The sequence below is a fragment of the Gallus gallus genome, chromosome 18 (genome assembly GCF_016699485.2).
Source record: "Gallus gallus isolate bGalGal1 chromosome 18, bGalGal1.mat.broiler.GRCg7b, whole genome shotgun sequence".
NCBI lineage: Eukaryota > Metazoa > Chordata > Aves > Galliformes > Phasianidae > Gallus > Gallus gallus.
In genome coordinates this window covers 6,281,526-6,303,937 of record NC_052549.1, presented here as the reverse complement: position 1 = coordinate 6,303,937, position 22,412 = coordinate 6,281,526, and the positions used below count along the sequence as shown (strand labels likewise).

General features: G+C 42.7%; 1 long non-coding RNA gene across 1 annotated transcript in view; it reads right to left on the bottom strand.

Moving 5' to 3' along the window:
- Positions 1 to 22,412, bottom strand: part of LOC107052251 — a 243,894-nt gene that overhangs the window by 48,213 nt on the left and 173,269 nt on the right. The window contains exon 4 of the long non-coding RNA XR_006931756.1: positions 21,769 to 21,912. This is a non-coding gene — a long non-coding RNA (uncharacterized LOC107052251). The remainder of the gene's footprint in view (positions 1 to 21,768; positions 21,913 to 22,412) is intronic.

Sequence of the window (22,412 nt, the reverse complement as noted above, 5' to 3'; positions counted from 1 at the left end):
TTGGACCCTCCCATTAGGCTGGTCATTACCCTCTTCCTCATTAGTTTGTTCTCTTTGATTTATATATAACAACTAAAACCCAGCAGGTTTGCAGTATTTTACTAATGTGTAAACCAGAAGTTGACATTAATATGTGGAGATCACATATGCCAGTATTTAGCTTGAAGACTTATGGGTTTCACTGAAGCATCATATGAAATGAATAAACATTTTTATATAGGTGACCAGGATGGGAGAGGGTAATTAAGCTACTGCTTTGGAAAGCTGACAGAGCTCTAACTTCTTTGTACCTGAAAACTTCTCCCTTTTCATTCATCTTTCTCTGTTGACAGTGTTTCCACTGGGTATTAGAAGCATGCTCTAAGCACAGGCTTGGGAAAAGATTTCCTCCCCTTCACACACACTTAAATCTAAGGGCTGTAGAAACCTGCTGCTGGGGGGTCTTTATTTCATTCACTGCAAAATGAGTTATATTGTGAAATATTAATAATTAAGATAATAACAACACAGCCCAGGTCATGAAGTCTCTTAACAAGATGACATATACCTCCATGCTACTGGGATCCAGCAGTTCCAGGGAGGCAAGAGTGTCATATCAAAAGATCTTTGTCAAAGAGGGATTGAAATAGCTGCTGCAGCTGGGAAGAATTTTTCTTCTCCCTGTTAAGCAGAGCTGCACTCTGAGCCTCATCACTCAAGCACAAGAAATATTAATTGGCTACAGGGAACTCAGGTGGAGGAGGGATAGTGACACCACTTAGTTTTTGTTATCACCTTCAGCTGCTTCGGTTAGCACCTGTACTTTCAAGATGCTCACCAGAGCAGCTGGAAGGGCTATCTGTCTGCAATATATAAAGCTAAAAAGCCCAAGCAGCACCTTTCAAGGTGCAGCCTATGAAAAGGGAAATATTAGGTAGAGATTTATAACACAAACACTGTTTTGGCAAAGCAATAAAACATGGTTTCTGTTGTTATTTCTCTGTGTTGCAGCAGAGACTGAAAAATCCCCTCCTTCAGATCTGGATGCCCATGTGCTACACAAAGACATGTCTCTCACAGGAAAAAAGAAAAAAAGGAATCACTTAAGAAATTCAGCACAGTTAAATTGGAAGGTGACACCCTACCTAGGCAGGCAAATGGTCTTGGGACAGCCAGCTCACAGAAGTAGGAACATTTAGGAAAGCATAACAATCCGATGGAGGAACCTAACACCAAGAGAGTGATTAAATGATTGCAGGACCCTCCCAGCGTATTCTGGTAAACTCTACTCCACACAAGAATAAGAGAACTGCTGCCATACACAAATCCCAACAACTTTACAGCAGAACTAGGCATCACCAGAAGCACCGACAGCACCAGTCAGACCAGAGAAAATCTTCCTTGCTAGGAAGGCAAAACTAAACTAAAAATACAACCTGGAAAGGTGACATACCTTTGAGGAACATCTGTCTTGTTAAGGAACGTTGACTGTAGGCTTCACTGCTGTCTTCTAGGTCTGGCTTACAACCACAGGGAAGGTTTTACTCTCATACGCGTTGCTGCCAACAGCAGTAGTGTTCTGCTTTCACTTGTATTTGGAGTTGAAGGGTTATTTCTTTCCCCTCCCCTCCCCCAGGCCATGTACCTCACACTGCCCCAGCTCCATTCCTTGCTGTGCAATGCACTGCGCTCCCTGTAATGTCCCCCTGCTCAGCAGGGCCCAGGCCAGGGGTACCTGGAGTTACCCGTGTGGCACAGCTGTTTTGTCCAAAAAACAGTCCTGCTTTTCCACAGCATGGTGGGCAAAAAGAAAAGCTGAGTTCCTTCCACATGCAGCTACCTTTGATGATATTTGAAAGCCACGAGCAAAGTAAACATGGTTGGACTTCAAACGGCATTGGTGTCTTGACATAAAATGGCTGTTAGGAGTCATTCATGTGAGAATCTGATCTCGTGGCCCACTGCTACATCACCTGTGGCATTTTTTCTGTTTGTGTCTCTTCAGTCTGTGGAGATTTTGAGGCCAGGGGACCATCCTTGGCTGTCTGCCTCCTGCAGACCTCAGGGGCTCTGCCGGCCCAACATGGCCGCCGGCTCAGCACCACAGTGGCCGCCCGGCGCTCCTGCTGCTTCCCAAACCTTCCAGTCACATACAGCACACTTCAGCCCCACAGTAACTGCCTGTCACTGGCAGCCGCTGGGGCTGCTTGATCTTACAGCTGACAATCTAATAACAAAACTAAAGGTGTATGCCTGGCAGCTTCCCCAATCTCATAATTCCTTACATAGGCATAGGAGCAAGCTAATTCTTCTCTAGATAGATTTTTTTCCTCCTTTGCTGTGTTTTAATTTTTGCAGCTTAAGTGCTGTGTGTCCTTCCTGAATCCTACACAAGCTACTGCAGCATCCGCTGTCACTCCATAAATTGACAGTCTTTCTTGTAAGCCCAGCAGTCCGATGTATAAATGCATATGCAAAAATTATATTATTCCTGTAAGCAACTTCTGTTATGAATAAAACCCTGGTACAGAACCCAATTCTCCATGCAAAGCCGATGTGCAAACTCCTAAATTAAAAAGAAATCTCAGGCAGGTGGAAATGCTGTTTTGGGACCTTTCTGGGGTTGTGGTTGCCAAGGAAACTGCTTCCTTTGTGCCCAGGCAAAGGCATTGGCTGTTTGGAGCCTCATCCCAGCTATGCCTGAATATGCTGTAGCATCAAAATGGAAGGGAAACTGCTAGAAATACTCTGATAATGGAAAAAAAAAAGACATCATTAGAACTACCTCAGGAAAATGGCTCTCCCTAAAAAAGGGAGCAAGAGGGAGCTGTTCCTGTGAAGCTGGGGACTGCGCCTGCAGGCTCCCATGGCAAGTGCTGCCTTTCACCTTCAGAGGCTGACGCACAGGGATGGCTTTTAATGCAATTCACTCTCCTCATCCAAAGCAACGCATAATAAACTGCAAAACTTTAAAGGATATTTCTGTCTTAAGTCACACTCCTCCCTGTAGTTTTGATCTCTTGTTGTAAAAAGCACCAGTAGTTAAAAGAACTGTCAGGGGAAGAAATACATATATATTTCTCATTTATTTATTTCTTTTACTACTTTTGTTTCAGTGTTTGCTTCTTGCACAGAATTACATAGGCCTCTGTCTTTCTGTAAGTTCTATGTAGATTATCAGGGTAGACCCAAAATACGTTTTTTTCTTGTTTGGGAGCAGAATTGTTTCCAATCTTACTAATTAATTTTGCATGAGGAATAAGAAAAAGGGCTGCAGACCCACAAAAGTGATGAGGATGTCTCTCAAGCTTTGGCTTGATCTTGGTGAAACTGCTTTTAGAATCCTAGCAAAAATATCCTAGTTAAATGGATTGGCCTTCATTCCTTGATGTATTCTTAATCTAAAATTAATAGCACCCTCAGGTTACTTTGTTTTTCTACGAGCACTCTGTATTAGCTTCAACACATTGATGTAGTTTCAGCACGTTTAGTTAGCCCCCACATTAATACGAGCCAATTTAACGGTCACCCCACATCTATCTTAAGTCAAGGCCAGTACAGGAGATTTACAGAGACAGGGAACACAAGCCAAGTCGGAATGAAAAGTGATGCTCGGGGATCTGAGATTTTTCTTCAAAACGAGAGGGGAGTACAAATAAACAGCATAAAGTAATCCATCCCAAACTTTTTGGACATCTAATGACCACTAACGTCTTCTATGTATAAAGATGTACTTCAAGGACATGTCTGAAACATTGAACAAAAGGGTGGTTGAGTCCACAGTGTTCCATGGGATAAGCAGTGCTACAGAACATGATCCTGTGGATTGGAATTGACCTCGCTATTAAATGCTCATCCCAGTTTTCCAGTCTGCACGATGAGTACCAGAGGAAACCATGTGATATAACCTGTTGCATATCTCAAAAAGAACCATTGAAAATGAAAGCAAAATTGATCAGAAAAATGCATTTTTTTTGTTCATCTCAGAAATCTCTAGTGAAGGGTATCGCCATGTATTTTAGGGAAGGAAAGAGGAAGCAAAACGTCGGTCATTGCAAATGCCATTCAGCCTCAAAGAGTAAAAGCACCAGAAAGAAAAAGAAAAAACACACAGAATAGGGCAATTATTTCAACTTTTTTGAGAAAAAGGTTCCCAAACACTTTAAGTTCACTGGTTAGATGCAGCTACAGACAGAAATGGCTGGCTTCTTGTCTGTTCCAAAGGGCAAATGCTGTGCCTTCATTACAGCCATTTCATAACATCTGAGAAAATTCAAGTGATTATTTGTAACACGAAACTAAAGGTCAGACAGCCCGTGCTAGACTAATAGAACGGAGAAATCAAAATATTTTCTAGAATGAGGTTTTCAACTTTTGTTTCTTCATTAAGAGAAAAGCTCAATAAAAGAAAAAAAACTGGGGGCAATCGTTAAAACTAATCCATGAATGAGGGTGAGAGCCAAGCAGGCAAGCATGCCAGCTTCTGTAACACAGCAGGGAACATGCCTGAAAAAGCTGCCTCGCACCAGGCTGGGAAGCATCACCGGAGAGGAACACTGCTTCCTCCCTCCCAGCACCTGCTGGCAGCTGCCACGTGCTGATAATACACCTTTCCTTCCTTCCAACTATTGCTGCACTTGTTTCCCTTGAAACCCTCTGAAAATTCCCACTCATGCAAACTGACTTTTTACATTTCTGGCTCATCTGCGGGATTCGGGAACTTCTGGAACCACATTACAGTGGTTACTAAGGCATCTGATTCACCTTTTGTAGCAACTTTTGTGGACACAGCTACGTGGATTTGCATTAGACACAAACCTCCTCCATCCTGCAGGATGATCCTCCTACAAACTGTTACAAACCACAGAGCTCAGAGATCACTGCTCCAATCTGGGGCATATTAAAACTGTTCAAACTATTCAGATAGAAGCCATACCCCAAGCTGTGGGACTCCTGGCAGTTCTTGTTAGTACAGATGCAGGAGTCCTCCACGGACAGCTGTTCTGCAATTCTGGTTAGGAAATGGATGCCACACACACAGGGCTTGGTGCACAAGTGAGCTGCCTGGCAGAAGCGTGCTCAAGTCCATCTGCTGCACGTGGCAAGCTGCCAATTCACACTGCAGATTATAGGCTTCAGTGAGACAGAGGGACATAACAAAATTATAGCTTGAAAAAAATGCCCCCCAGAACCCGATGTTGTCAGACACACGGGGAATACTGGAGATTAAAATCCTGAAAAATACTCCTGCTTTAATTTTTCAAAATGTGCTTCAAGGAAGTGAATAAGCACTGCAGTGACAAGGTGTAAATAAAACCCTTTATTAATTACGGGGTTTAATAAAACCCCTTACCTCCCCTTCACCCACCTCCAGAAAAACAGTCATGTAGCACTGATAAAACAGTACCCGGATACACCAAACTTTGCAGACATTTCAGGTAATAGGCTTCCTTCCCTTAGGTGCATATGGCACAAATATTAACAACATACTATAAAATGAAGAGATGCAACTGGAACTGAAAGAAATGACAACTCTGGACTATCACAGGTGGGTGATACTTTGTACTTCTCCCTCAAACTACCCCAAGTGAGGACACGAGCACACGTGAGAACATCAGATTACCATAGGGAAAAAGGCCTAATCATAGCCACTTCTTGACTTTTTGGTCCTTGTTTTGGGGATAAACATAGAAAGCATCTGAACCAGAAGATTCTAAAAGCAGTAGACGAGAAGTAATGGAGTCCATTCATTCTACCTTTCAAGCTCATTTCATGGTAGGTTACTTTTTTTACTGCCTGCAAAAGGGAAGCAGTTTTTGAGATACTGTTATCTTCTAAGGAAAAACTCACCAAAATCTAAAGAAAAAAAAGAAGATGGTTTGAGACATGCTCTGATGTGCTCAGATATCACCAGGCATCCCACTACTAATGAACAGTCAGCAAAGACAATAATGTGCACATATGTCTAAGAAAAGCTTTGAAAGTTATCAGTTATGTGTCATCAGCAAGGAGGGGAAAGAGTATGAAATGAAGGGGGAGGTACTACTACTCCCTTTTTTCTTTTTAGGCATGAAACACTCACTGAACAGTTAATCTGCTCACCCTGTCTTTGGACCCCAAATTCCTTCCTCAACATAGAATTAGTGGCAGATCAAGAAGCAATTGCTGAGACGTGCCAGGAGAGCACCCTGGGAGCAGCACTGTAGGAAGGCAAGCAGTGCAGCTGTGGCAGACCAACCTCAGCACACTGCTATTTCTGCTAATGAAAAGTTTTCCTCTAAGAAACCACTGCAGAGATCGAACAGTGGCAGGAGATATAAGTGGCAGAAGTCAGACATCTGTATATGGCAGTATCATAGTGGGGGCTTAATCATCTCCCTACTTATTTCAGTTGCCACGCAGAGGCAAGAGTGCAGAGGAGAAACCACTGACTGTCAAGATTGCAAATGAGTTATGATTTCTTTCTTTGCTTATATGAGCAAGTGTACCCTGGAATAGCCCCCATACTCATATCTGCAAAGTAGTGACAAAAATCATTGGTAGGTCAAGACTTATTTTCAGTGTCTATTTGAGAATGAGATAAGTCAGATGACTCCTTCAAAGAGTCAAGTATAAAAGTGGCATAAGGCAGAAACTAACAGAACAGTAGATCAAACTTGATTTGAGAGGGGCACTCAGGACTGCTCCTACCCTTTGCAGGATATACATGTTGCCATTTAACGGTCCCTCTAATTATCCAACTGCTTTAGCTCTGATGAGCCAAGTTGATAAATCATTCCATAGAATCACAACAGGAATGACCTGATATTTGACCTGTGACTGTGTTGATATCTTTGTTGCGATGGCAGAGGGTTTAGCATCAGCAAAGGTTTTTGTAGCAGCCATGGAAAGATATCGTCAAAACGGTCCAGAGCAGCTGCTGTGTTCTCCAGCTGGTAGCAGCCAGTGCAAATTAATGCTTAGAACATATTTTGATTTAATCTAATGGGTGATCCTCCTGCAATGTATTGCTTTCCAAAAATAGCTGAGCAACCATTATGTTTTATGTTAACTATTAAAAGATAATGGCTGTGTTATATATTTAGAGTCCAGAAAATAAGAATTTCCACACATATTTATCTGATTTTCCTCACTGCATGTCCATCATTTTCAGTGCCCAGAACAGGCCCAGTGCCCAAGACTGGGAATTAAGCACTAACATCTCTATGACTTGTTGAAAATCCCAGGCCTAACTGTTTTTTCCCCCCTCTCAAACCACTGAGGATCAGTGATTCCCCCTTCCCAGCTCCCTTTCACTAACGAAGTGAGGTTGTACCACTTACAGTAAAATGAAAAATATTGCAGAAAGAAGCTTTATAGGAATGGGAATCTGTCCTCATTGGCAGTCTGTTTTTTAGGGTACTAACAAAGATGGCACAGATGATCTGCTTGGTGATACAGGGCATTAGGATTATGGATATGGATGTGTGACTTGGCTTGAGATGTTTTTCCAATTAATTTCAGACAAAACCTTCTATTTTTCCTCCATCTTTCCTAAGGCCAGATTTATGCTGAGGTTTTATGCAGCTTGATGTTGACTCAAACAGTCTTTTTCCACAATTTCAAGCTAACTACACTTCCAAGGTTGGCACTAGGAACATTTCAGGGAACGATACACGTGTAGCTCCTGTGAAAGGCCACCTGAACTCTAGTGCAGCAAAGCTCTTTAATATGTGGACTGTGATCAGAACCAATCACTGAGCTATTCAGCTGATGTTATTCAAAGGTCCCATAATGTATGAAAGTAACCTTCATTTCAAAGTTTCAATCAAGCTACTCATTGAGAACTACGCTGTATCTTCCTGATAAATAACAAGAAAAAATGGAGGGGTAGTGTGGGGCTATAAATCAACATAGATAGGTGGTCTAAAACCACCACCACCTTAATTCTAAGTCACTGTATTATTTGAACTTTTCATTGTAGGCAAAGAGAAATCTACTGAAGATTGCCTAGAACTAGAAATACGAATGAATTCATGTCAAAATATGACTCAAGACCCCACTCATCTTGGCTGTCCTTTGTGAGAATTAATTGTTATTTACAGAAGGCTCCAAAGAAATGGTGTGATTGTTTGCACAATTACCCCAGGAGAACAGTCTGTATCCTGCTTTCCTTTCTGCTGCTACTCAGACAGTCTATAACCAAAATATACACCCCCTCTAGAAATCAGAGGCAGGTCCACACTTCCACAAAGGATTCATGCTGCACCAACACTGCTGGTAAGGACTGACTTCCTAGCTTAGATGCCTGAATCTTGGTGCTTAAAACTAAGTATCTCACCTGAAACCCAAGTGTAAATATGTAAAAGCTAAAGGTACAGAATTAACAAGAAACCCAAACACATCCATCTTACACAATACAATTCTAAGGATTGAAATCAGAAAACAATTACCTATTATTGCCTTAAATCAACAATATTTCCAAGAATTATTTTCCCCCATTTAGTAATCAGAACAGCACTGAAGCCCACAGTTTGGGAAGGATGCAGTTACTGTAGATAAGCCCCCTGATATCAGAAGTGGAAACATCAAGGGAGAAGACATCAAGAAGGGTTTTGCATCATTCCATCTCATTTTCATTGTAAAACTGTAAACTTAAGTCTCAAGTGTCTTGTTAGGCAGTTCAGCAAATGGGAATTTTGAGCAAGTAAGTTTCACTTTTGCTTGCTGAGATTGTTTTGGCATCTGAAAACATGCTTTGGATGATAGGAATGTGGTTAGGTATTTGAATACTTTGCCTTCCCCTAGTCTTGTAATAGTCTCCTTGAGAAATGCCTTCAGACTCCTGCTTTCCATTATTGGTCTCAGATCATTTACATCTAATCTTCCAGTGCTGTTAACAAAAGCTGGGCTAGCATGTGCAAATGTAAATAACATTTTTTGATGTGAAATCCCAGTTTAACTACATAACGGACTTCAAAGTGGGTTTAACATTAGAAATGCCTGCCACACTGGTTATTAAACTGCTTTCTGTAAGAGCTGCTGCTTTAATTTATTCATCTGTTTTGGCTGCACTGAGCCCTGCTTCCTCCTTCATTCACTGAGATACGTTTTGAAATAAAATATTTCAGGAGGAGGACGAGTGATGTACAAACCAGCACAAACTCAACAGCAATATTTGCACAGCAGCTGCTTCAAGGCACAAAGGCATGAGAACAGTCACACTTGCTGTCAGTGGTCTCACAAAGCTCATAGTCACACAGCTCAGATGTGCTCCTCTTTGCTCATGGGGACGGCCAAACAGGCAGCAGAGCCCAACAGCCCCAGGTGGGACAACAGGGTCCGATGGACCCCTTCATGGGAAAGCTGTGATCTGGAGGGAAAAGAGTACTCAAAGGAAGGTGGCGTTTTGCAGATGGGGCTTCTCACCCTGTGGGTACACCAGGTCTTACAGCCATCCTCATCAAATCAGTCAGAAATAGAAGGAAATAACATTTAGAACCAGTCGTTTCAGAAGAACACCACTAGCTGGTATACTCATGGATTCACTGCAAGACTCTTGCACTTCAGAGTGAGGCAGAATGCTGTAACACGCAGGTTTCCATGGCAAACATCTCATTTCAGTATAAACACAGTATGCTAAAAATGTATATCGGTAGCTTCTAATGCCCAAGGGCTGCAGAGATCACCTTATTCTTTTCAAACTACATTCAGTTATTTATTATAAGCAGACATTAGACTGGCTGCAGAACTGTAAACTTCTTAAATGAATACCCCATCTACATTCACTGGTGCACAAAAGCTGAGAAATTTGCTGCATTATGCAAATATATTTGGAAAAATATATATATATATTCCACCTTCTCTTGAATAATTCCCAAGAATGTTTACTTAATGTGGCAAACTGCTCGTGCAGAACCAACATATTTACATTATTTTGTACTAATGCTCAGCATTTAGTTCCTGCATCAACCTCACTACCGTGACATTAAGAACTGAGCTGCATCAACAAACATGGAGTGCTCCATGGGAGAAGGACAGTCTGCATGGGTTGGAAGGGGAAAAAAAAAGGATCGTGAGCAAGATGAACACAGTGCCTTATCTTTCACTTATTTTAGAAAATACACACAGAGAAAAGAAATTACACGGTTAATTCACATCCATATAAAAATCAGTAAAATTAATAATCTTGGAGGTTTCCAATTTTAAGCAGTCTGCCTAAGCTGAAGGTTACTCGTAATTACAGTTCTCCTTCCCTGCTTCTGTGAAGGGGGAAAATGCAGTCTGTGAACGCACACAGCGGGCTGCCTCCCAGTTCCGGGTAGTACCACCGATTGTATCCCGTCACAATACCGAGCTTAACTTTTGTTTTACAAATACTGGAGAAATCAGGATTTTCTCCATTTAAGGCAACGGGTTTAGTTTAGATCTCATACACCTTTCCACGTGGAGTGCAGAGATGTCAGAAAGCACTTATGTACCAGGCAGCCATTACACAGTGATTAAAAAAAACCTTCCCTCAGCTCTGCTAGAAATAAAGCGTTAGCAAAGTCTGTTTAGCTTCATGGATGAGTGGCTACATTGGTTTGGGAAGTCAGCAAATTGAAAACAAATAGAGGACAGCTTCCAGGTTATTCTCTGGGACTCGTCCCCATTTATCCCCCACGAACAATCCCCACAGACTTCTTCTTTGCCATTTTCTTCACTGGCCTGCAGAGCTTTGCCCACTGTTGAAGAGCCACATTCTGCTTCCCTCCGCTCCTGAGCAGAAGCTGATGAAGAGGCAGCAAGAAGAGAAAGACAATTTCTGCTGCACTTCCAGTCCTACAGCATCGTTGTGCTCACAGCTGGAAAGAATGGACAGCAACGGAGAAGAAAAAGATTAAGAAATCAAGCAGAATATTTAATGCGGGACCAATCTTCAAGGAACTAATTTATTCCAGCATTCAAGACTGCAGAATGAAAATAAGATAATGAAGGAGGAAAACACCTGAACAGATGAGACAGCAGAAATAGTCTGAGAAAAGGTCCCCAACCAGTGGGATGTGTTCTTACGGTAGCCTATTTCAGCAGAGATAAAAAACTGAATTAGTCTCATTACCACTATTGGCTTTTTGCATACAGTACTATTGAACAAGTATGTAAATGTATGACTGATTGCATTTTTTTATTGTTAATCTGCTGTTACTGCTGTCAGCACGTCAGCTCGTGTGCGTGCCTGTCTGCCAGCAGGACCTCGTGCTGGTCAAATACTGCTAAATGGTATTTACAAAACATCTGAGTGAATTCTCAGGAGCTGCTCGGTTCAACCATGTTTGTACCCCTCGATGTTCATGAATATTCAAGAGAACATGTTTTTGTTTGCACAAATGGTCGGGGAGTGGCTGCTCCTGCGTGAATGTATTCTCACGCAAACAAAGATACTCCTGGGGGAAGGAGAGCGCTCTGCAATTCACTGCTAACTGCCCGTTATTCCCTCGCTTATAAAGTTTGGGGCATTTTGTCAGAAATCCGAGCCCACATCACCTGACTGTTAACCACACACCAGTAGTCAGCAGCAAACAGCAAAGAGTACCAAACTCACATTATTGAAAAGTATGGTTTGGTTGAAAGGCACAGAAGACATTCAAAGCTGTCTGTGAACAAACCACTCAGAAGGAGGAATCCGTCTGACATTACAGTGCATCTTCGTTTGAAGTCAGGGAACTGTTCCTGTCAGCATCCACAGAAAGGTGAAGAATAAACCAAAACCACGAAGCAGCCAGGCCAGCAGATGTCCTTAAGACCACCTGCGCTGTCTCTGTGTTACAAACTACTCTTTCAGGGTTGCGTATGACCCAACTTTTTTGTAGTTTGTGTTTTTCCCAAGAGGAGAAGCAGATCAATGATATGCCAATGGATCTCACCTAAAGATGCATCAGCTGCAGGAAATCTGGGCACAACTGCCACTATGGAGCACACAGTGCCACAGCTGCTGAGCTCTGCAGGACGGCAGGGACAATCTGGGCCTCTCCTACAACCGCTGGGCTGCAAACAGGCGCTGGTGGTTCTGACACAGCTCCATCAGCAGCCATGAGCAGATCAATTGGGAGCTGAGTTTGGGGAGGTTCCTCATCTTCTGACAAAGTCCTTACAAGTTTGAAAGCAGAGGATACAAAGTGCCTCCATTTGTATGATTCATCACCGGATTTTACTACATGGGAAGCTGAACTTGAGAAGGAGAGAGAAAAAAACGCACAGAGTCCATTAATTATGTAGATTTCTCATTTGCAAATGAGAAAGTAGCATGTTTCTATAAATACAGTGAACGTGGTGCAGCATTATAATGCCATGTCAGACACTGGTGAGCAGCACACATGGCACAGGTCCTGGGTACCTCCATTTCGTTTCCTATGATTCCATGAAGCCCTCATACAACTGACTGTGCTGAGTCGCAAACGAACAGAAACAGGCCCACGTTTTGCCTTGCTCTTTCCACAACACGCAACGTTTCTGAAGTCACAAGATTCAGGATAATCACCAAGAAAGAAACAACACACCACACTGCATCCTTCTCATAGAAGTGCTGGTTAGACACAAAGGTTTTGTCATTGTCACTCAACCTGAAATGATTATGAAAAGCATTAGTTTCAGGATTCTAATCAAGGTGTGAAGGAAGTAGAATTCACTCTATAAAACACAGCATTAATGTGCTACTGCAGAAGTGAAGACTTCTTTGCCACACAAAGCCTTTTCATATTTCTTCGTGCTCATAGCTGTGCCCTGTGATATCCTCTTGGCTAAAGGGAAACTTCAAAGAGCCATCAGCAGCTCTGCAGAACTGCCTCCTGCCAGCAGGTATCTGAGACCTGAACACCCACCCAACAACCATCTGAGAGAGTTTAATGAATATTCTGGTTCCTGCAATTAGATATTGTTATTCACACCTAGGGACTCCACAGTGCATACATATTGAGCAGAAATTAATATTTATGCTTATAAGCATAATTATCCTGAAACATGAAAAAAAGATATGAAGATATTATTTGATTACTGACCTAACAAGACCCAACTCAAAAACTAACTACACAGATTTCAGAACACAGACTTAATTTGTGAAGAAGATGGGATTTACTCTCTGATACCATAAACCAGACAGTTCAGTAGTGCTGGAAACATCCCCATCTTTAAAGCACGGGCAGTATTTCAGCCTCAGAGCTGCAAGTGTTCATCCTCAGGACAGACGATTCTATTGGATTATTCCCTTCCCGGTGTTCCTCTTGGAGAGCTTTGCCCACTTACAACACACACGTTTCTTTGTGGCTCAAGGAATAACCAAACATTTTCCTAACTTCATCTGGCTCTGCCTGGAGGGACTCTGCCCCTGCAGCTCCCACAAACCCGAGGATGGCAGTGGTGGTCAGGGCTTGCCATCTCGCGCTGCAAGAGGTCAGCAGCACAGCCACGGCAGCCCTTTGCCTTTCTCCTTCCCCTCTCCACAGTGCCAGGACTCTCAGGAGCAGCCGGCCCTGCCTGGTTCAGTGGGGCCGACTAACAATAAACCCTGGCTGACCCCTGAAGGGCCCCTCAAGCAGACGGCACGCAGTGTGGGTCCTGTGGTCACTGTGATTTTCCTCCTAGCTCTGATGAACTCTTAACACATTTTCTGTTGTGGAGAACATTGCAAGGACTCACAAGACTATTTCGAGGAGCTGGGGAGCTCACCTGTGAGCCAGAAACCCACCCCAGGGTACGCACAGAGCCCGAGGCACCTCTCCCCTCCCTGCCAGCCTCCTGCTCATCGTGCTCAGATGCTCCATCTGTGTCAACATCCTCTTTTCAAATCCTGCTTTGGCAGGATCCTGCTTTGACAGAGAGGGACGGCAAGAAGCCCTGCTGCAGAACTGTGCAAATACAAATCAAATACTCCCACATTTGTAGTTACACAGCAAACAGGTTGTTCTGCAAGCAGCAGAATTAAGGAGTGCTGCAGTGCTCTGGATCTGCATCTTGTGGATTGTTTTGCTGAGGTCTGATGCCAGCTCCAAGTGCAGATTCTCTCTGCGTTTGAAGCTTTCCTAACACCTCCCCCTGTGCTGACTGCTTTCTCCTTTGTGAGGGGTCCAGGCTCTCCAAGCAGCCTCTTCAGTCACACAGCCACCCACCGGCCCTCAATGCACACAGCTCCGCGCTGCTGGGACAGCTCTGCCCTCTGCCAGGTTGCACTGAGCTCAGCCAGCGGGCTCGGATCATTCAGGAGTGGGGAGTAAAGGAAGAGATGAGTATCTCTTCAGTATTGGTACTTCAGGAAATTAGTTTAAAAATAGCAGCCTTGCCATAATAGAAGGAAATAGATTCTCCACTCTGCAAGTAAATAAAGTCTCACAGGATGAAGAATAGCAATATCAATTCCTATTTTAACTAATTCAGCTGCAGGAGATTTACTTTTTATCTGAAGACGCATCAGAGAAAATTAAAAGTCATTGATTCCGTTCCACCTCCCTTTTTCTCCCCCTCCCTCCCAGTTTCAGATTTCAAGCACTTACCAAGAAAATTAAACACAGTCATTAAGGAAGCACTAGAAATCACTTGCCTCTCAGCATCTTCTTGTTTGCTGAAAAGACCATCAAAGAAGCCTTTGAAAAGCAACACAACATCCATCTCTCGGTCCCAAAGCTTTCATTGTTTTGGGAAAGTTGTGGCCAGCTGCATCCCTCCTGCCCTCTACGGCAATTACTCACAACTGTGATGACCTTAATTTATTCCTCAGGGCTTCCTATGTGACATTGTTTAACTTGATCTTGTTACTCACTTACGGCAGATGAGCGGTTGGAGGATTTCTCTCTGATCTTCACTCAAGCTGCTGAATCCAAGGCAAACGAGTTGTGTCTCAACCTTTCTTTGGCAGCGAGTGGAGGGAAAGGGGCTGTTCTCCAGGTTTCTGAAGTTTAGAAATAAAACAGAAAGTCCCCTAACTAAGATGAATTTAGAGAAGTCAAACCTATAACTGAACTATTTTCAGCTCTCTCTTGAATTGCACAAGAATGTAATTTTAATTGGTCTTTTGAAAATGACTTTATCAGTTAGAAGTTGCTGTCATGGAAAATCTGCTTATGAGATAACTGCTGTGGGTAGATTCATTTTATTTTTTTCTGTCAACAAAAAAAACCACTCAATTATGAGCGCTGAACATCTGAAGGAGATCTCAAACTACAACATATCCTCAGAGACATCAGCTGAGCATTATGAAGTTCATGACAACGCTGAACAACCCTGCCCAGCTGGGGGTGCTTTCCCACACGACAAAAAAGGAACCTTTATCAAATAAGGGGAAAATGGGCCAGGTTGCTGAGAAACTCCTTACGCAGCAAGTTGGTTTGAAAATGGAACAGAAGTCTGAGGATCAGATTTTCTCTTGGAAATTGACTTGGATCGTATTAGACCCAGATGATTGCATATCAACCTGAGACACTTCTTTCTCTAACGCCATCAAATCAAATTATGCCAACTTCTGGCAACAACAACCGGAGAGGAAGGAAAAAGCCTTAGGTACAATTAAAGTGAAGGGGAAAGTGCCTTGCTTCTGTTCTTTTACAGATGGATTTTTTTAGGGCAATACACTGGAAGATCTTGCAATATGAAGCAGCAAAATGTTTAGAAACCCTAAGCTAATAGGAAAGAATTCCAATTGTATGTTCACTTCTGAAAACTTCAGGGTTTTTCATTAAAAAATATTTTATTTACTCTGAATATATTATTTTTACTATTTCCAGCCCCAAAGATGGAACATTTCTCTGATGTATGTGCATTTTGCTGCTATATGCGATGACACCTACAGTTTACCTGCAAAGGGAAACTAAGCTAACTATTTTTCTCAGGATTATTACAGTTAAATATAAAAAGAAGTCCATAGCATAACAGAAATCCAGGAAACAGCCAGGTAAAACTGAAGCTGAATGCTGAGCATCACCATCTGCCCTCATGGAGAATTGATGAGAATGAGTGACCAGCAGAATTCTCTGCCTCCTAACGCGGTCACCAGATTTAGAATGACTTTGTCACAGTACTACAGTATCATTCCTGTGTCCCATTAACGCTGCTACAAGACGTTCCTTCACATCTCAGGCACGTACAGTGGACACAGAGGCAGACCACCAAAAGTCTCTCTGATACTGAGGTTACTTTGAGTTCTGTGGGAGTGTGGTTTGTAAGTTCAGCTGTGTCCAGGCCTCAGTCACTGAGGACTTTGCATCCTTTAGGCAAATGCATGTGCTGGCTTGCTTGACAGAATAACACAGAGTACACAGCTGAGTGAAGTTGTTTTGCATGCTGGAATCATACAGAAGAACCTGGAGAGAAAATCTGTAAAAAATTTATCAAAAGTGTTGAAAAATCACTACCTCGAGTGAGGCTGGGCTGCTTGCCTTTCTTCCTTCTGAGGGTGAATTGGTAGAGAAAGGAACAAATACTATCTGTTTTATCTTCGGGTCGGTTTTCTCCCTCCCCCAGAAATGCTGCATCTTACTGATACACACACAAATTAAAATCAAAGCGAAATGAGTCATCAGCACAGCCCTGGCCTGCAGGAAGGGAGGGCTGGTGGCACTCGGAGGAATCATCGTCTGCATTTTTTCCAAACAAGAACCCAAGGACAAGAATTCTGTTCTCATGGCTAAGACCTGTGGCACGTGTACTCACAATTGTTCTTTGGAAGCAAAAGGCACTCTAAATATTAACTGCTTGGCTTTATTAGCAGATAATTATGTATCTGAAAGGCACTGAAATCGCACTGCAACTGTAATATAAACTACAATGTAATTACAGTCTTTGTGGTGTAAAATTACGACTGTTACATAGTAATGAATTAAAGATGAGAAATGAGATTATAGAGCGGTTTGCGTTTCGATCAGACATTGCCATGCTTCTCCTGTGGTTCCTCTCTCTGGGATAGGGCCTCGCTTCCCTTCACACCCACAGGGCTCACAGTGCCAGGTTTGGGAAGCACGAGGACAAGCCATGCGTTTGGTGCTGCCAACACAACGTGTGCTACTGCTGGTCTCCCACGCAGACCCAACAGAAGTCATTGCTGCCCGCTGTGCAGCTCCCCTTCGGAAATCCAATGCTGGCAGTTTTCCCCACCCCAGTACAAACAGGAATGGAAACTGCTGGTATAATAGCACTGCTTGGTAGGCAAACGTGTCAAATTTTGTTTTGTTTTGTTTTTTTTTCTTAAGTGGAAGGAAGATTATGAAAAAGTTGGTCTTCCCCCGCTCCCCGTTTGGTGCAGACACTGCACTGCATCTCAACTAACTCTTCAACTATAAATTCATAAAATTTGCTTTGCCAAGAACGTTACTTGCTGTGCAAATCTTTGCCATCTGTTGCACTGTCTAACTGCAGAGACAAAACCAGCATAATTTGCCATTGTAGCATAACAACATTAGATCAATGATTTATGGGGCTCTGAATGTTCTTTACTCAGAGCCGTGTGCTTTCGCTGGCCTTTGCACCTGATTCAAATACAAACTCAAACACAACGCTGCTCCCCTCCCTGCCCTGCAGCCTCTGCACATTGAACACAATCCTGCAGCACCACGCACTGCATCGCTGCCACCGCCTGCACTGAACGAATCCAGGGAAAGGACACCACTGAACTGCTGCCTTGGAACGTGTAAATAATGCACATCTTTCCCATAAATATTCACCCTGGTAACCTCTGATGCCATTCAAGTAAAGGTTACCATCTTCATCCACATCCACTTTGCATTTAGCAACCAAATCATCTGAATTTTTCAACAGCCTTCTCCACTTCATTTATACTTATCTCAGAGTTCAAATGTACAACATGTTTTCTCATAGTTAAACCAAAAAGATGTATGATTTCACTTCTGCTTTTTGCTTTTAACCAATGCTCATCCACTGGATCAATGGAGCTACTGTGGAGCTGCATGAAAATGAGAGCGGGATCGGGGATTACAAATCTCCATCAGTGCCCCATAAATAAAATGAATAAGAAATGTCAGTGTTGTGTCTGTACAGTGCAAACATGTTTGAACTGTACCATGGGATAGAGAATACCCGTCAGCTTTCTAACCCCTTCTTACATGCCAAGTACACCGACACAAACTTCTTGTCCTCTCTATGCAGTCTCCTCTGCTCTCTCTTGAAAACACCCACAACAAAATCATCCTGAAATCTGGCAGCTTTACGAGCCAAAATTAGGCTTTTCTCTCCTATCATCACCTCAGGAATAAGAAGGGGAAAATAAGGAAGCAATGAAAGTTATGAATATTCACAAGCAAGAAGGGAACAGTCAATCAGTTACAAAATGACTCCCACTGGGCTGCAGCTGTTTGGTTTTGCCAAAAAGCCAACACCAAAAAGCATCCTGGGAATAAGAGGATTCCTGTTGGTGGGCAGCTTTTCGCTGAGCAGAGATATTGTGAACCGTAAAAATTATATGCTGCTTCTGTTTCATGAGCATTATATAACTGCTAGTCTAAATAGCCAGAATAAACAGAGAACGGGCATTTTTACTAGGCTTCAGAAGAGTAAAGCTATAAAGAAAATAACTCCATGAAATTTACAGGAGAGACCCATTTCAGACCATATGTTGGAAGCATCCTCATCCAAATGCATGAGTCAATGTGTGAGCTAAGTGTTGCATGCAGAGTTCGTGAGTTTGGGGCTGTTTGACGTTTGGGTTTCCGCAAAGCTTTCATGCTGGCCTGCTTTTATCCTCCAAAACATGACACATCTACTTGACTTCCTGCATCACGAATTTTTCTCAACTCTCTGCACTGTGAATCTGAGCAGAAGAAAATAACTCGCTGCAGTTGCTCATGGTATGAACACTTCACCACTTGTATAATTGTTAAGGTTCTGAGTCTTAATTGCTCCGTTCTGCAGTCATCCAAAGCCGTATCACAATCACAAAGTCAGATAACAAGCATCCTTGGCTAACGTGGTAATTCATTCATCCAGACCCCTACCTTTTTTATTTCACCATCTCTATTGACTGGGCACTCACCTCTTATTTTTATTTATTTTTACGGTGATTTATACACCTTATAAAATTATCATTTCAAACCTGCCTGTAGGCAACAGCTGTGTGAGTGGGTAATTACCACTAAAAGATGGCAACGTTACAAAAAGATCCTCTCATACAAAAAAAACTCATCTGGCAAAATCACTCATTTATTTATTTAATAGATGAAATTAGTGAAAGAACAGAACACAGACAATAATGAGGGTGTTACAGAGCTCTGCCAAGTGCTACCCCAGCTCGGCATCCCCTCCTTTGGACAGAAGCTGCCAAATACAGCTGGCCCCGAAACGACCATTCTCTTTTGCACAAACAAAATAAAATCAACTTTCCAAAGCTTTTAAAATTGTTTTTCTTCCATATTGATTATTGGAACTTTTCAAAAGGTCATCAAGGGTTTGATTTGAGAAATTTTTCTCTACGCATATCAGAGGATCGAACACGGACCTCAAAGAGCCAACATGAAATTGGGATTCAGACTGTGAAGGGTGAGCTCAGCTGGGTTACGTGGGTGTGCAGCAGCCACTGCACTGTCCCACAGCCGCATCCCTCCTGCAACTAAAATGGTCACATCCTCACCCCGGCCAACACACCTGTGTGTGGTTGTGCTGAGTCAGAATGCTCAGATTGCCCCGGAAGGCTGACAAGCAAAGGAATCATCTCACCAAATACAACCTGAAGGCACCAAGGCCTGTGCCTCCTTTAAATGCAACAATCATCTTAAAAGTGAAAACTCTGGAAACACTGGGAACAGCCTCAAAGCTCTACTGCCAGGTCTGCAGGGCTGCACGCACGTCCCACTGCCCCAGCAGGGATTTAAGTTCACTTTCCTTTTCCTACCCTTTCCAGCATCCTACAGGATGTTTCAGGAGTGTCCCTTCCCATCTGCCCTCTGTTCTGTGAGGTTGGCTGATACTGCTGCTTGGGAAGAAGGCTCTAGTTTTTCTATTCATGCAAAATAGCAAGCTTTAAATAAATAACAGAACAAAAATACTGTGTGCACGTGTTCTGTAACTCAGGTGAAACAAAATCTTCCCAAAGACTTTGCAGATGAGGTGGCCTTGAAAGCTGACCAATAGAGGCTTTTCCCAATTATTGTATCTATTGCAAATATTCACAGCCTCAGTGATAAGGATACCCCAAAATGATGGTTAGATAACCTGGCTGAGGGGGAAAAAAAAAAGAAGCAGAATCATGTTTTCTTCCTGCCTATGGCTCCAAGCCCTGGCAATCTGCTCTCTCCACGTGCAAGCTTCCACAGCCTGCACTCCAACCATCACTTACCTAACAGCCATGCACTGAGCTGGAAGGGAGAGAGGTAACTCCCAGCACCTGAATTAGAATGCAAGTGTTTATCTGTCTGAAACCTATCTGAAGTGAACCTATATTTTGAAGAGTAAATTCCCCATTACAGTGACAGAGGGCTGGTATTTCTAGTTTTCCCACCAGTCTACCTGGTGGCACTTTGCTTTCTATTTTAATGAAAGTCACTGTTTCAGCCTCTAAGGCACTCCTATTCCTTTCTACCTTGTTCTGTACTATTGAAATTTTGTTCTTGTTGCTGTGTTTTTTTTAAACACAGTTAAATTCCAGTTAACAACAGGAAAAATTAAAGTCTAGCCCGTGAATTATTGAGGGATGCTTGGATTCTGGTTTTGCCACAGACTTCGGTTGCCTTGACATATCACTTTGAGCCTCAGTGTCTGTTTTGCTGGTGAGGATGAGAGCTATTAGAGATTACAATGCCAAACACAATGGGGAAATGATACCTATAGTTACACCTGGACATGAGGCACTGAGAAGAGCTGCAGCCAAGGGGTGAGGTGCATTGTGCTATGAAGAAGTCTTCTGAAGTGTGGAGTGCAAATTTCACTAAAAATCTCCAAATAACATCAAAACTGCTAAGTTGGAAGAGACCCCAAGGTTGCAATCTGGAGCTGAACAGCCATCTCAACTATGGGGAATTTTGCCAAGAACAATGTTCTGAGCTCCAAGAGACCAGAATTAGTGCATGAACCTGAAAACATAATTGCTCTTTTCTGTTTGCAATAAGAAAAGCTGTGATTCAGGAGAATATTGAGCCTCACCACATCTCTTTTGAGCATGAAAATCCTAATCATAATAGCAATTCCACTTCAGCCGTTGCTGTAGCCATGTACCTCAAACCTGAAGTCCCTGCTATCGACCACTATCCAAGGAAGGGCTCCAGGGCTCTCGAGTCCAAATGCACCCAGGCATATTTTCACTTTCCATCTAAGCTTCTGCACTTTCTACTGCAGGGTGAATGTGACCCTCCTGGTGCACAGTGAGCTCAGACAGTGACTGCCCGTGTTGAAACACAGTAGAAACAGAATGTGTGGGAAAAAAAATAGTATTTGAAACACTGAAATAGAAACTGTGCTTGGCTGTTGCACTGCCTATGCAAGAAGCAATGAGGAAGGAAAAAAAAACATAACAAAACAAAAAAGCCAATCCAATTAATCCTTTCTAATATTAAACAGTACTGCAGAATTAGTTTGATAATAACAGCTTCTTTAAGTGCTTCTCTCCAATTCCCCACAGAAATCCAGCATCACATGAGATAAACCTATTCAGGTGGACATGTAAAATTAGGACTGCAAAGAAGCAAACCTCATACAGAGTACAGCATACATCCCAACTCAGACCCAGAGTTTCTTGACTTGTTGAAAAAAGAATTTATATCAAAATATTAAGGGATAACCAATATTTGTCTTCCATTTTCTCCCACTTGCAACCTAATGACAAGGTCAGAAACGTGCACATACCTGTGGAGGAAGAGCGTTGGCAGGGAGCAGCCTGTAGGTCTCACCTCTTGCTGCACAGTCTACAACAATCACGGTCTGTTGATCTGCAGTCATGGTAAGGAAGGGTGCTGCAGGTTTCACGCAAATATTATGTAGGGCTCTAAACTGTAAAGAAAGACAAAAGAAAGAGAGGGCATAGATTAGCTATTTAGGCTTCTAAACCTCAAACCACCTTTCAAAACTCTGCCCAAATTGGTTAATTAGCAACCGGTATGCATCACTGGCCCACACATCTTCGTCTTACATTTCCAAAATGCCATCTTCTCCAAGTGGGACATTGCTTACTGCAGTTTCCCCTTTTTGAAAGAATGAAATATAGTTCCACTGATTCTACTCCCTTAAAAATAACAAAAAACCCCACAAAACTAAACTAAAAACACTGCCCAGCCCCCAAACTGAACTCTTTTTCCAGCTCCAGGCACTTCTTTTCACTGCTTACAGAGATCAGTTCTTGCACTCATGACATCCATGGTGCCTGAATTTGACCTGTGCCAGCTGGGTCTGTACAGCAGGCCTGGTGTTCTCTGATTTTCTCTAACTAACAGTGCATGACGGCAACTCACCCCAGTCAAGGTAAAATCTTGTGCCTGGAGGGTACTGTCAGA